Source organism: Callorhinchus milii, unplaced genomic scaffold (genome assembly GCF_018977255.1).
Source record: "Callorhinchus milii isolate IMCB2004 unplaced genomic scaffold, IMCB_Cmil_1.0 Scaffold26, whole genome shotgun sequence".
Classification (NCBI taxonomy): domain Eukaryota; kingdom Metazoa; phylum Chordata; class Chondrichthyes; order Chimaeriformes; family Callorhinchidae; genus Callorhinchus; species Callorhinchus milii.
Window position 1 is genome coordinate 6591052 of NW_024704767.1, and position 15550 is coordinate 6606601.

The window sequence follows — 15550 nt, forward strand, 5'->3', positions numbered from 1 at the left end:
TTTGCAGTCACTTGACCGCAGTGGTCAATTGGCTCGCGGTGTATTGGGGAAGAAGGGGGAGAGGATGGTGGTTGGAGAAGGGGGGGGAGGGTAGGGGAGAGGGTGGGGGAGGAGGGGAGGGTGGGGGAGAGGAGAGAGGGTGGTGTTTGGAGAGGGGAGAGGGTGGGGGAGAGGAGAGAGGGTGGTGTTTGTGGAGGGGGAGGGAGTGGCTGGTGTTTGAATGAGGGAAGGGGAGGTGGAGGCATATGGATAATAATAATAATAATAATTCTTGCATTTGATATAGCCCTTTTCACGTCTTCTCGACGTCCCAAAGCGCTTCACAGAATATACTGTAAAGTGAATTGACTGTATATTTGTGGGCGAACGCGGCAGCCAATTGCGCACAGCAGTGTCCCACAAACAGTTGTGGATTGAAAATGACCAATTTATTATTGTTTTTGGTTTTGGAGGGATTATTATTAGGGCTCTGTGTGGAGGAAGATGCATTTAGGGAAGGGGAGATTGAGATGTTTGGGTTGGGAGTCCAGGCATTCACATATGGGTAAGAAGCCCTACAAATCGTGGCAGGTCGACAAATCTGCCACCACGCCTTTCCTAGCTCCATTTGGAAATGGTTGAGGCCAGAAATTCCATCTAGTCTTAGCACATAAGACCATTTTTATCTTAAATGGAAGATTATGGAAAGTTCTTCCATCTGGTCTGAAGCGGGAAACTAATTTTCTGCATTTCTTAAATACGTAAGGTTGAATTTAGAATTTTTCACTGTTCTGCGTAATCTTACCGTTTAAGATGCTGGACGCGGGCTAGAGCTAGGTAGAATTTTGAACTTTTGATTTTCTGCTCTGCATTTGGAACTTGTGGAGCTACCATACGCTCTGCACAAATCCTGGATGGAAAATCCTGATTCCTCACTCTCAGCTGGTGGCGAATTGACAATGGTGCATGCTCTGGGGGAAAATATGTGGTCAGTAGTTCCTCAATCTTTTCCCACCCACTTTGAATCTGGTTTATTATGATATTCCCAATATAGCACATTTAGGTCGCTCAAGGTTGTTAAGACAGCATATATGGGGAAAAAAAACATTTTTAGAACTGAAAAGTATGATCAAATATGGTAGACAAATGATGCAGGGGAGGGAGAAAAATATTGAAAGTATGATTTTTGACATGATTGCTCTCTTGTTAAATTGACATTGGGGAAGTAAGTTCCCATCATTAATGTGAGGAGTTTATAATCTGAACCAGCTGTGGATTTTGAGCCAAACAAATATGCATTTACAGTGGGGCTTTGGAAACTGGGCTCACAGAATGCTTTGAATAACAAAATCCCCACCCTGCTCATCTACTGTGAACATCGTCCTAATTTCCATGGTGTGAATCAGCAGCTAATCCCAACTACAGTCTTATGATAAAGAAAACCTTTTGCAGTGTAAGTCATATGAGACTTTGCCTCATAGTATAGTAACTGAACAAGCCAAACATCTGTAATGAGTTATGTTTGGGGAAATGTAGCAAACAGAAGAGAAAATATGCTTGTGTTGCTCAAACATCTCTGATTTTAATAATTTGGCATTTCCAACAGTTTAGTTTTAAAATAGTTAATAGGTCTCCAATGAGTTGTTTTTATTGGAAAGGCGTATACTCTATTTGTAGTTAAGGCCGCCTCCATTAGATTATTAATGTATTACAGACTCTGCATTTTGTGTTTACTGCTTATAAATATGGCTATTTTACTAAAGGTTCTGGCTCAGTTAGTAGCACACTTGCCTCTCGGTCAGATTGTTGTGGGTTCAAGCCACACTTTGGGACTTGGAAGTCATATAGTCTAAATTGGCACTGCAATGTAGTGCAGGGAGGTGTGCTCCTTTGTTGGAGGTGCAGTCATTTGGATGAGACATTAAACTGAGGTCCCATCTGCCTGTTGAAGTGGACGTTAAAGATCGCATGGCACAATTCAAAAAAGAGGAGAGAGTTTCTCTTGGTGTCCTGGCAAGCAACCCCACAAATAAAATTGGTCATTTACTTCATAGCTGTCTGTGGACAAATAGGTTGCTGTGTTGGCCACCAAAACACACAGCTGCTGCACTTTACAGTTTATCATGTGAAGCACTTTGGGACATCCTCCTGATATGAAAGGTGCTACATCAAATAAGGATTGTTATTATTATTTATAATAATAAATGGAAATAATTCTCATGATACCCAACTCTTTCATACTGAACAATTTGTGCTGAAAGAATTATAAATTTATATTTTGCTACTTAGATATAATCTTTTTTTAAAAAAAATTCTGTTCATTTTGTTTAAAAACACATTCAATCCAGGTTATCATTTGTATTTAACAACAATAACAGATTGCATTTACATAGTATCTTTCACGTTAGGATACACTGTTTTGGCATCTCAGATGGGATTCAAAACAAGAACTGAAGTTCACAGATAAGAATAGAAATAGAAAAAGAAACACCTGAAAAACAATACTGTGCAAAAAGGTGGTGAAAAAGCTTTTTTTTTGTTCTGTTGATAAACTATCCATGAAATGAGGGTCAAACTGTAGGTGGTGGGTTTGCCGAATACTCAGTTTTTAGACTTGATGCCTATAAAATGAAACCCACACAGGGTGGAAGAAGAACTAATGTTGTTTTAATTATACAATGGTTTGAGCAGACCAGTATTGTAGATGAAATAATTGCTAAAGCAAAATTAATGCCCACTTAGTGTAGGTTTTGGCTTATTGCTCAAGCCAAATTGTGGATCTCTCTCTCTCTCTATATATATTTAATATATATATTCCTGAATTTATGTTAGTGGATCAAGAAAAATACCAAGTTTCAAATAGTCTCTTTTGTTTTCCTGTCTTTGTGAAGATGTTAACGAATGGGTTGTGTTGGGAGGGGAGAGTTTTTAGCGACAACAGCAGCAGAGGTAAACTTCATTAATTTGTAGATTCTGTGATTTTGTACTCTTGATCTCTTTCTTTCAGCCTTGCTTCCTGCAAATTGAATCTGGAATACAGTGGTGTTCAAAAAGGTGCGTGTTCATGAAATTGTAATCTCTAGAATAACGTGAATGAATCATTTCTAAACAAACCGTATGATGCCTCTGCTTCCCAAGAAGGAGAATGATTGGTTGAGAGCACCTTAACAACATTCCAGTTAAATACGTAAAATATTATGACATTCATGTCATAATATTGACAATCTTTACCTTGTAGATTTCTGTTGAACTTCAAAGATAGTGTGTGAAATCTACGATATTTTGTACTGCAGATGATGAGAAAAAGCAATCCTTGCATTTGAACATAACTTCTTTCATCTCGGGAGGACATTTCAAAGCACTTTACAAGATTTTATTGCAAAATGTAGCGACTGTATTTTGCAGGCCTACTGTAGATATTCCTGTAGAGTTTGCCTATATATTTGGAGCAACACTAAATCATAAACCAGTATTTCCTTGTATTGTATCTGCTTAAATTATTTTTTTAAACTGGTTAACTCTTCCATTCATAAACATTTGTTTCTGGGAAGTATGTTCTTCTGTGCTCCTTCCTACGTTCACTTTACAGTACTACCAGCTAAAGGCAGTCCTGAATTTTTTTCTTCTATGAAGGCTACAATAATGTTGTCCTTAAAATTCCATTGGTTTATTTAACGGAGTGTTGCTGCACTCTGTCAACATGACCAACCAGTTTGTTTTCAGAACACATATAACTCCTGACTGAAAAAAGCCAGATTTCCACTCGATGAAATACATTTTACATAGAGGATCCAATTATATGATGGATACATTGTGTGAAATCTTTAAACCTATTGAACTAATCGATAGTTGAAGAAGGAAAAACTAAAGGACTGGAATATTACCGTACACCCTCAAAAATTGTCATGTAAAATCCGCTGGTGACATTTTTTAAAATGTTGACACTTCTGGGTGTATAGTGAAATTTCTATTTTGGTGGTGGAGAGGAATTTATGCATATTATATTTTCTCCCAATGACACGAACAACTTTGAGGGTGGGGTAAGTTAATAGAAAAAATCTTGAGGTGGAGATTAAGGACAGATTGTGGAAAGCCAAACTCTAAATAAGAGATTAGAAATGTGTATTCATCCATATTTAACTGGATTATAGCCAGCAGGCTGCAAGATTTTCTTTGTGCATGCCTCCTCAAATTTCTACTCGTAGCACTGGGTACTTGATAATTCTTGCACNTTTTTTTTGCTGCCTCTATATTCCCAGGTTACTCTTATTTCATTTTAACACAGGTGTTCCTTTCTTATATCAGTTAGTTATTACTGCACCAGAGTTTCCTTTTGAATTATCTGAGATAACTTTATTGTGGTTTTCTGCTCTTTGCCTGCACAAACTCTGGTGCTCAAATCCTTATTTGTAGGTCATTGACAACCATTTGTATGAGCTGGATTCGACCCCAGTTACCAGTAGTGAAAGTATTTTGACTTGCTGCTTCCTCTTTTTAGCCACTACTCTTTATTGATCAATTGCATTAGTAAGAATTATTCCCAGTGTTATTCAGTTTAACGTTGTTTACTTTTAAGTGTCCTATAAAAATAATAATCCTTGCATTTGATATAGAGTCTTATCATGCCTTCGAGACGTCTGAAAACGCTTCAAATAATATACTGTAAAGTGAATTGATTGTCTTGCTTGTTTCAGTGCATAAGGTAGTGAGCTTTTGTGTCAAAATTAATTTTCATTAAGGAACCTCAGCAAAAACAAAACATTGTTCTGGACTGAGTCCTTGATTATTTTTCTTTCTAACACTGAATAATACCTCTATCCCACATCTGAAACAGTTGGACTTCACTATTTTTATGCTTTCTGTTGATTGAAAAATGGCTCAAATTCTCTCTATGGTCATGGAGTGGGTAATTAAATCACACAAAATTAGTTTTTGACCTTGTGATTTTCATTTTTGAAGTAAAGTCTGATCCAAACTCAGCACAAAAAAAAATGCAACTAAAACTGTTCTGGCCTGCAGATTGTTGGATCTTTTGGTGCCAACACATCTTGGTTGAGTTCAGCATTGAAGTACTTAACATTCACAGGTCATTAGACAAGCATGGACAGGAATTGTTCGCCAAGACTGCACCAATTGAGCTGCATTCCATGTTGTGGAGATGATATCTAGCCTCTGTAACCTTCACACAACCAGCGGACCAGATGATTCAAATGCAATGTTGAGCTTCAGGCAATATGTAGGGATGAGTTCAGGGTAAAGGTGTTAAGATGGATGCAGCTGTAACCCTCACATCCCAATATGACTGTTGGGTACTGATGCCTTCCTTCCATGGTAATGTGAGCGTCCATGAAGGTTTTGATTATAGGTACTGGAGCACTTTGCCACTCATGATGCCACACAATCAAATTAAGATCACAGGAGTCTGGCTGGTGATAGTATTTTTAGACGGCATAAGCTGTATGTCTGTATGTCTATTCCCATGGTTGAAATATCCAATTTTCTGACCCAAGACCCTAAATGGACAGCTGACAAATTGATATTTAGCTTTTAGAGATACTATCCTTTAAAAACTATGGGAATTCCAGTTGTTACAGAATGTAATTTTATATAGATCTGGTTTCAGATAGTATGCATATTCTCTCCCAATAAATATTTCAGGACTGCAGCTTGAAATACTTTGAACTCCAGTCAGAAAGCATTTCCAACTCATCTCTTTGTGCCTGTCTTAGAGTTGTTGGCTACAGACATATTCATGGTACTGCACTCGCAGCTCAATAACTAGAGATTCCCAAATGCCGGACCTGTTTATTTTTCCTGAATTGCGGAGACTTTAATTTTGCTACTAAGCATTTTCTTAGTTTTGTGCTAAGATTTTGTAAACTGAACTACTAGTTTGTCTTTTCAATTGATTTTCCACTGGCAATTGAATGTAATTGTGCTCTTGTGATTGACATGATTGGCGGTGGCATCTTCTCCAGAGACTTGTCAGAAATGAATTGCACCTTGCTGATCTCAACTGGATTAGTTCCAGGGCAAAGTGAGTTAATGGGTATTGAAGCTGCTTGTCATATATTGGTGAGGAAATTCTGGCTGATTAATATGTTTATAATTCAATACTGTTGCACTGCAATATATTTATAGAGCACATGTATTGATGAACCAAAAATACTCTCTGCTGCCTGTTTGAAGTGATCTGTAGTACATTTGATATGGACAGCACAAAGTATTAGTTTCACATTTGAATTTTTAAGTTGGTGTGAAGAGTTGTTCAGAATAGGTTAGTAATTGTCATTCAGTTTGTCATAAATTTCAAGAGTGGAAGCATTCAATTTGATATTTTTTTCCATCATGAATCATGCAAGTTGAGCAAAACATTATTGCTTCTACTTAACTATCTGTTTAAAATATGAGACCAGGAAAGTGTATGGTTTATATTTGATTTATGTATCTCTGGTCGATGTCCTCTGTGTATTAAATATTAAAATTGCAAAGGACTGATAAGCCAGAAATAAATCGACCTTTAAAACAGGTTCATATTAATATTTCAGCAGAAGTTAAATTGTAGGATTTGAATGTCTTAAAGTTTTTTTTTAGCAAGTGTTCAGACTTGCCAAAAGCACTCTTGTAATCTTGGAATATCCTTCTATAATGCCATATTTATAAACATTAGGGATTGGTCAATTAATATTCTTTGATAAACAAAGAACAATGCCCGTGATCCTTAAGTGTATTGGGAAATTTGTCGTTTACGTAGATGGGGATCAGTTTGTGTAGATGGGGACAGTTAGAATGAATATAAAATTGTATCTTATCAATGTACTATTGCAACTTGGCTGCTATGTTTGCCCACAAATCAGACTGACAGTCACTGACCTTCACAGTAAAATTCTGTGAAGCACTTTGGGAAGTCATGAAGTACACTATAATGAATGGAAATAATATTATTATTATCTAGAATAGTGTATATTGCAAAAATGTTGGTTGCAGCAAAACCAAGATAGGTAATATGGTTTGAATCTCCAAAAACAGTTGGAGTAGTTACATTTAGAATTGCTTGATTAATTCTCTAGGGTAATCTATGCTGATCCTTTTAATAAGCTTTTCATTCTACAGTATTTTGAACCAAACTGAAATAATGGCATGCTGTTATGATGAATTAAAATATTGACTGAACAACAACAACAAAATTACATTTATAGAGCGCCTTTCATGTCGGGAGGACATCCCAAAGCACTGAACAGTCAGGTGTCGGGGCCCGAGCATGGGGGAGGGGTGGTGTAGGGGTGAGGGAAGGCAGAGAGGTGGGAGGGAAACCAAAGGCACGGTCTAAGAGAAGGGTCTTGAGACCTTGAAGGATGCAAGGGAGGAAGTGAGACGAAGGGACTGTGGGATGGAGTTCCAGAGGGTGGGGGCAGTCAGATTGAAGAATAGAAATGCAGTTCCTACAGGGTTATAATTGCTTTGTGGTGCTGCTGCTAATGGCAGCCCCAATGTTGCTGTCCATACAGTAAAGAAACCAGGTGGTGCCACCAAAAGAGGTGGTTTTGGAAACTACTGAATGGAAAGTATATATGTATAATTACTGTAACTCATTCCAGGGCTGATTGCCACCCAAGTGTTAATAACCTCTAGCAAAGAAACCAAGCATGCAGTTGATCACTAAGTGAATCTGTGTCCAATTGTACAAAGCATGTTTTACTCTACTGCTAGATCTCTCTTTAAACATTTAACATTATATGGTAGTTCAGAATAATAAAGTTCTTTTTATAGAAGTTGCATTTGCTTTGACTCTCTCAAAATGTTTACATGACTGGCACAGACTCCGGCTGTTTGCATCTTGCAAACTACAGTTCAATGCAATAGCCCTGCAGAGTTGCAATATAGATTATATAGTGTGCTGAGTTGCATGAAGATCTTTGCATCATGACATCCTAAATTTAAGATGTGACTATTCCAGTAGTGCATTATGAAGCAGGACATTTTGGTACTTTTTTAATCATTACATTGTCATGGACTAATTGGAAGTGTCTGCTAATTTTGCTATAGAAATGAAAAAAAGGGTAGTTAAAGGGAACTGACACTTTATAATTGTTCCCCTGACAGAGGTGTGGCAATCAAAGTCTTTGTGTTTTGATGACTCATTTCTGTAAGAAGCAACTTTTTTTTCTAACTGATTACATTGATAAAACTTGTGAATGTTCCTTTCCTTTCGTTCCCTCACTGGTCCATTTAAGCAAAAACATTTTATTCATTTTAAGTATACTCATAAGATCTTTCTCTTTTTAAAATAAAATTACTAAAATCTAGACACTCCTTAAATGTAATGGGTAGAATTATTCACTGCAGTTTGCTTGGGAAAGCTATGACAGGAAAGTTGCTCACGTTGGAAATTTTTATTCAGGAAAGGTGTTGGCGTTCCTTTTGCCATTACTTTAGAACTACAAAGCAATCTTAAAAATATATTAGGGAAGGATCTGGCAAACTCTTTGCAGTTTGTAGCCAATGTCAATTTATGAATTTGGTTTAAGTTTTGAGATAGTTTTTAATCAAACTTGACATTTGTATCTAAATTCAGAAAGTAGCTTGGTAAATATTGTACTGTCTTTCAATTAATGTTCCCACAACTTCAGTAGTTTTCTGAACGAGGATCAGCGTTTGAAGTATAAGAACCTAGTGGTTTTCCAATTAGTACGTCATTGAATTCTTTGTATTTTAGTGTGAAATATAGTTTTGAAAATATTGTGATACAAGTCAAAATAGGTAAAGGAATGGCAGATGGATTTTAATGTAGATAGAAGGAATGTACATTGAAACAAGATACCATGAACGTACAAAATGAAATCATGTCCGTTAACCAATATAGAGAGGAAAATGATTTAGTTCTGATGATCCTTTGAAATGCAAATTGTTGTTGTTCAGTGTGCCTTTTAATGACCTTCAATAGAAAGGGACATTTGTACTGTTGTATATTTTACATTGCTTTAATTTTTTTAAATCGTCAGTGTTTCAGTGGCTATGCATGGGTAACCTATTTTGTTTTTCAGCTACTAATTGCAATTGATTTTTCCATTCCAGATAAGTTTGGATGAAAATAGTTCAATTGTTATAAGTTGACATCCCTAGTTACCAAGTGAGGCATACACACACAGTGATCTGATCTGTTTGAATGATTCATTTAAAAATGTTATAACAAGAGATTTTCATTGTTTGACTTTTATGGGAGTGATAAAGAGGCAGTGATAGCAATAATAATTCTTGTCTTTGATATAGTGGCTTATCATATTGTCAAAGCACTTCACATGATGTTACTATGGGGATTGTTGGCCAAGACAACCAGAGAAACTCCCTTTGCTTTTCAAACAGGGCCATGAGATCGTTAACGTCCAACTGAGCAGGCAGATGGGTTTAACGGTTTAGCGTCTCATCCAAAGAATGGCACCTCCAACAATGTAAGGCACCCCCAGCACTACATTGGAGTGTCAATCTGGACGGTGAGCTCAAAGTCCCAGCATTAGCAAAGAGCTGAGATTTCTAACGTTCGTGCTCTACTACTACTTCTCTATTGTTTGTGCCCTTTTGGACACTTCAGTTCCATCTCCCAATTCCATGGTCTATTTCTGTTAATGAAATATAATTTCATTGCGCTGATTCAATTGTTTCACAGGTGCCAACTTGCCATTATTTAGCATATGTAAAATTGGTTTCAACTGTGCAATCGTTTTTCCATCATTTTCCTTGTTGGTATGCAACTGAATAAGATTATTTTGTTAGCTGGTCTGCACAGTTCTCCAAAATAACAGATTTTCTGAACCATTTATTTATTTCACTGCTGTTTATAAAGCCGATCCAGATGGTTTAGCAGTGTAGCTTGTAATGCTGAGGCTGGAGGGTCATGTCATAATTTGTGGCCTTCAGATATTAATATACTGTTTTTATAGTAGATGAAGTTTCATAATTGTAATTGACTATTTTTAAAATTGTTATATGTGCAAGCTTTGGCAGCCCTAAAGAATGGGACTCCATTCTGTCTCAAACTTGTGTTTAATACAAAAAAGTGCATCATAAAAACACTGGTTGAGGTGCAGACATCTCAATTTATAACCTTGAAGACCATTACTGTATAGTACAATAAATATAGTTCACTTCTAATCTTGTCATCAGGCCTGGTGTTGTGGACATTATAGAGCCCCATAGATAATTTAAACCCTGCTCTAGAGGATTGCTGACAATGTAGCAATAACAAAACAAATGCTGAAATGTATTTTTAGTTTCAAATTTATTAACTTGTCAACTGATGTGTGTATTGCCTTGAGGAAAGGCAAACCGATTAAGCTGTGTTTTATTTAGCATAATGTCAACCCGCAACTGTGCAAGAACCAAAAGGCACATTTAACCAGAAAGAAAGTAAGCATTTTGTTACAGCAAGAATTTTTTATCCTGTCCATTTACAAAAAAAAACTGACCCATTAATGATTGACAACTGATTTTTTTATATACCAAACTAAATTTTTGACTAGTCACAATGAATATTGTTCATTCATATTATCTCAGTCTTTGGGCTGATGGTTCATGTTATAGACATTTAGAAATAATCTATGAGTTTTGGAATGTACTTTTAAATAAAATTAAACTCTGACCATTCAGTTGGTAGTGCTCTTGCCTCAGAGTCAGAAAGTTATATATTGAAGCCTCACATCAAGGCTGACCCTCAAATGTAGTGCTGCGGAGAGAGCTGCATTGCTGCATTGTTAGAGGTCGGGTGGCACCTCATTCCTATCTAACTGTTCAGGTGGAGCTTAAATAACTAATAGCACTATTTGGGGGAAAAAAAGGATTTTCTCCCTTTCTGGTCAACCATACCCCAGCAAACACAATTGATCATTCATTACATGGCTGTTTGTGGGATATTGCTCTACACAAATTGGCTGATGCATTTGGCAACAGATACAGTCACTGCAATTTGCGGAAGATTCACTATATCAAGTCCAAGAATTATTATTTATCTACAACCAGTCAACTTAAGATGAACATTTGCATTTTTGATTGTTGCTAATGGAAGGCTTCTATTATTGTGCTCAATTCACAAGAAAGCATGAATTGTGTTCTGGCTGAGACTGAATGTGTAAATGGAATTGAAATAGTTTCTGGGTTGTGACATGAAGTATTGGTAAATCTAAAGTTGCATCAGAACATCTGCCAGCTCAGTATCTTGGGTCACTCGAGCTCAGAGACAGCATTTTTATACTAGAGCACTGCAGATGTAGACCTTTGCACTAGTGCATACATTTGGTGAAGTCTAAATACTTGCCATCAGGAATTCTGTTGATCATTTTAGTGTTCTATTTCAGGGATCCCCAGCCTTGGATTTTCATCTCTTGTACATTTTTGTCAATCAGAAGTGTTCCCAGTAAAGGGCCTGGGTTTGAATTGCAGTATTAACAGTCTTGGCTGCTTATTTGGATGACTCTATGCCTTATTTTTAGCCTGGTTTCCAAATGCACAGTTGGATAGTATTCTTTGTGTCAGAGTAATTTAATGCAAGGCCCATCTTACTAACAAAATGCACTTCTGTATTCCTAGACAGTTGAGCAAGTAGAGGCTAAAGGTGCGTCAAAACCTAGAACATTTACAACATATAAAGAGGCTTGGTTTGATTCATCATATCTGTGCTGCTCCTATTTCACCCACAAAATATACAATCAATTCACTTTACAGCATATTCAGTGAGGTGATTTGAGACGCTTTGAAGATGTGATAAGGCGCTATATCAAATGCAAGGATTATTTTTTATTATTATCTCTCAGAGTACAACTATCTAACCTAATTTCCCTGCTTTTCCCCCAAGTTTGTAATGTTTTATATTTATCCAATCCAGTTTTGCATTACTTCTCAGGTGATTATCCCCAATGAAGTCAATCAGGTACTTATGTGAGTCCTTTCAGTCATTCTTATCAGAAGTAGCTCGCAGGAGAGGAGCAAGAAGTAATGCCTCTTTGTGATCTTTGAATCTTGTACATTTTGATAATTCTACTAAATATCCCTAAATGTCCATATTATTTCTTGATAAAGCTGGGAGGAGTACATTGAACAGAAGTATTCATTCCCTCCAGACTTAACTTCCCCTTCAAATGTAATCACTGTTTAATTGTTATTATAGTTCTTTCTGTCATCACTTGGCAATGAATTCCAGCAAAAAACATAGAACCTTTTATTTCATGTGGGTCAGCTTTACAATGAATATGTTGTGCAGACTGAAAATTATTCAGCATATTTTGATCATCCGCTACATGGTACAGAAGGTTGTACTGCGGAACTTTTGAAAGGTTGAGAATTTTGTGTTGCTCGTTCCAGTGATTGACCACTGGAGTTGGAAGAACAAGAAATAGTGGGTAAGGGATATGTTTGCATTTTAGAAATGAACTCGGAGGCCTGATATATCCAAAAAAAAACTGAATCAAAACTGATTTAAAAGGGATTGAGAATCATTGTGAGTCCCCTTTACTGCCATTCTGCCTTATAACATTAGAAAGCTTTAAAACTCTGTGTGCTTTGGAACATTTAAAATACGAGATCTGTAACTGCAAAAACGTTATTTTTAGCTTGGATTTTTTTTCTGTTGAAATATGTTATCTTATGGTGTATTAAAAAAAAGTCTCTATTTGAGGCATGAATGCAAGACGATTTCTGCACAAGTTCCTGAAATGTCCTTTAAACCTCAGTCCGATTGAAATGTTCTTTAATCTGATCTGCATTGTCCAGATTTGAAGCAGCTCCACAAAGGCAGGAATGGATAAGCTTGAAGACCACCACTAACGCTCCTCATGTGATGGAGCACTTGAGTTAATCTTTATTTGCGCATGTTTTTTGAATTAAATAACTACAAAAAATGTTTTAGGGCTAGCAAAAAGGGTGGGGGAGAATGGTTCAAGCGCGAAAGTTGTGACTTGTCTGACCTTTTGCAGCAGCTAATCCATTATGCAGTCAGTATTCTTCATGCCATTCTGACAGCCTAAGCATCTTGGTTCATTAGGCAGTTTGAGGCTTACTCATTCGCAAAATGCAACTGAAACAATGTGATTAGACGGACAAAGTCTGAGTATTTCTGAAACAAAAAGAGGGGAAGTTCAGGACACTGGTGATGTAAAAACATTTAATGCACTGTGGCCCAACTTTTCTCCATATTCACTGGTTATTTTTGGCTTTGTGAAGATCAAGCACTTTGAAATGGAGTGGAAAATGTATGGTGAAAGGGCATTCAAAATGTAATGACTGCAAACCAACTTTATGAATATAATGGGCTATGCAATGCCTGTGGTCTACAGAAAATACTGTCCTTTTGTACTTTTTAATTGTCTTGACAGCTGTTTGCCTTTCACAAACTACCTCTGAAAATCAGAACTTGTGAAAAGGAACATGATTTGGATTTGTGTTGGTTTTCAAATGTGTAATCAGGTCCCAAAGCTTTTGTAGAGGTACAGGTTCACAGGTGCCTAAGTCACCATTATTCACATGGGATCTTTACAGCTATATTCAGTAGTAAGACCATTGCAACTTATGTAACTTACCTAGCAGTAAGTAGGAACCCAGTTGTTGGGTCAATTGGTGGATCGCTTTTCTGGGGATAATGATCCTTAAAATAAAAAATTTGGTCACTGAATCTACGATTGTTGGTGGAACACTGCTGTGCGCAATTTGCTGCCACGTTTTGCCCAGAAATGTGCAGTCAATTCACTTTACAGTATGCTCTGTGAAACTCTTTGAGACGTCTCGGAGACGTGAAAAGCACTATATCAAACGCAAGGATTATTATTATTTATTACAACCAAACCTGACCCTGGTCTCACCTGAAGACCGAGGCATGGGGGCATTCACTTTTGAGGAAGTGGCAAATTGAAACAGGTTGCAACTGAATAATTGGAAATGCATTCTTATAGTACATTTAATTCTGGCATTTACACAATATTGGAAGGGGTGTTGTTTTGTGCAGTGAACTGGTTTTTCGAAAATGACTTGTGATAATATGTGATAGTATTGATGTATGTATCTGTTGTAGACCTGTCAATATTTAATATTGTGATATTTAATGTAGGCTCGTCAGTAAGAAGGCATGGAGTTTTATTTACTTTAAAACTTATCAAAATAATTTTCATGTCACTCTTAAAGAGTGATGCTTGGCAGGTGTGCAGTTTGCAATGTCATGCAACATTGAATGCACTGCACCACATACAGAGTTGAACTGACCTCTTTAGCACAGTTCAGCCAATGGAGATTTACAGTTGTAACCATATTTAAAACTGTTGACGTTTGCAATTCTCATTGAATTTTAAGTTAACGCTCCATCTGGCTTGCCTCCTGTTGGCTTCTTTGCAAAATCTTGAAATGTGGGAACAGTATTAATGACTACTGAGTTCAGAAAGCAAGTGGTTAATTGTATGTTTTTTAAAAAAAAGGTTTTAAATTCATGGTTGTGCAGGGACCTGGTTTTGACGTTCATGTACAGTGTAACTATATATCTCATGGTGCAGCTGTGAATGGTTCAGTTGGAAACCATGCATACAATGTGGAGAGTTAGCTTTCACACGTGTGACTGAAGCTCCACAAATGGCTTTCGTACATGGGTGAACATCAATCCCAAATGTCTCAAATTCCAAAGACGCCGGCTGTTACTTTCAGTTATGTCATGTACCCCAAATCCTGTTTCTGGTCATTAAAACAATGTTTAGAAATAGATTTTGGTGCAGTCGGGGAATACCAGCACAAATAACGGTTAGTGTTTGAGAGATTATTTCTTAATGATTGATGTAGTTTCCACATATCAGAAGAGTTTCCTCTGCTTCACTTTGTTGACTCCTGAATTTGGTCACTCATTGAGTCATCATGGAACAAAAGTGTCTCTGTGATTAAATTGGAAAAAATGGGCGAGTCTGGAGAATATGTGTAACAGTAGTTTAGGTCTTTGTGTATGGGCTATTGAAAAACAGCTATACTTTTTACTCACTAGACATGCACTTCAAGTTGAAGCACCACTTGTTAGAATTTGTTTTCCTCCGTAACCTAGGAATTCTGTGGCCAAATTCATCAGCCCCAATGCTTGGCTGACTTCCCATGTTAAATGAGCTAATTAATAATAATAATATTATTAAGCACTCATTTCACATTTCCTTTAGGTCGGATGTCTGACATGTGGGAAGCCATCACCATACGTGAGAGTGTTTGAGTTTCTGACAGAGTTCTCCAGATATGACACCAACACTTGGATATTCCTCTGTGTCTGGAATCTGGAAAGAATTGGGTACGGGTTGGCAAGAACCCTGACATGGAGACCCCAGATTGTACGTTGCTGTACTGGTGGATTTTAACCAGTTAAAAATACATGTCTGGCAAGCTTCCCATTTCTGGTCCCACTCTGGCTGGCCACCCAACCCATTAGGGCTTTGGCTGTCTGGGTTAATGAGAGCTGAGTGAGAGGAATCCCTGCTTTCAGACTCATTTCACAATGTGGCCTCACAAGGTTAAAATAACTTTGGCAATTCGCTTCAAATCCCATGTGCAACTCGTGTTAGCTTTTTTG

The 15550-nt window shown here is 37.2% G+C and overlaps 1 protein-coding gene across 1 annotated transcript in view; it reads left to right on the forward strand.

Annotated features, from left to right (window-relative positions):
• Window positions 1-452: 452 nt before the first annotated feature.
• Window positions 453-15550, forward strand: part of tln2b (talin 2b) — a 68395-nt gene continuing 53297 nt past the window's right edge. Inside the window, exons 1-2 of the mRNA XM_007907624.2 lie at window positions 453-967; window positions 2987-3033. The gene's annotated coding sequence lies outside the window, so the exon portion shown is untranslated. The remainder of the gene's footprint in view (window positions 968-2986; window positions 3034-15550) is intronic.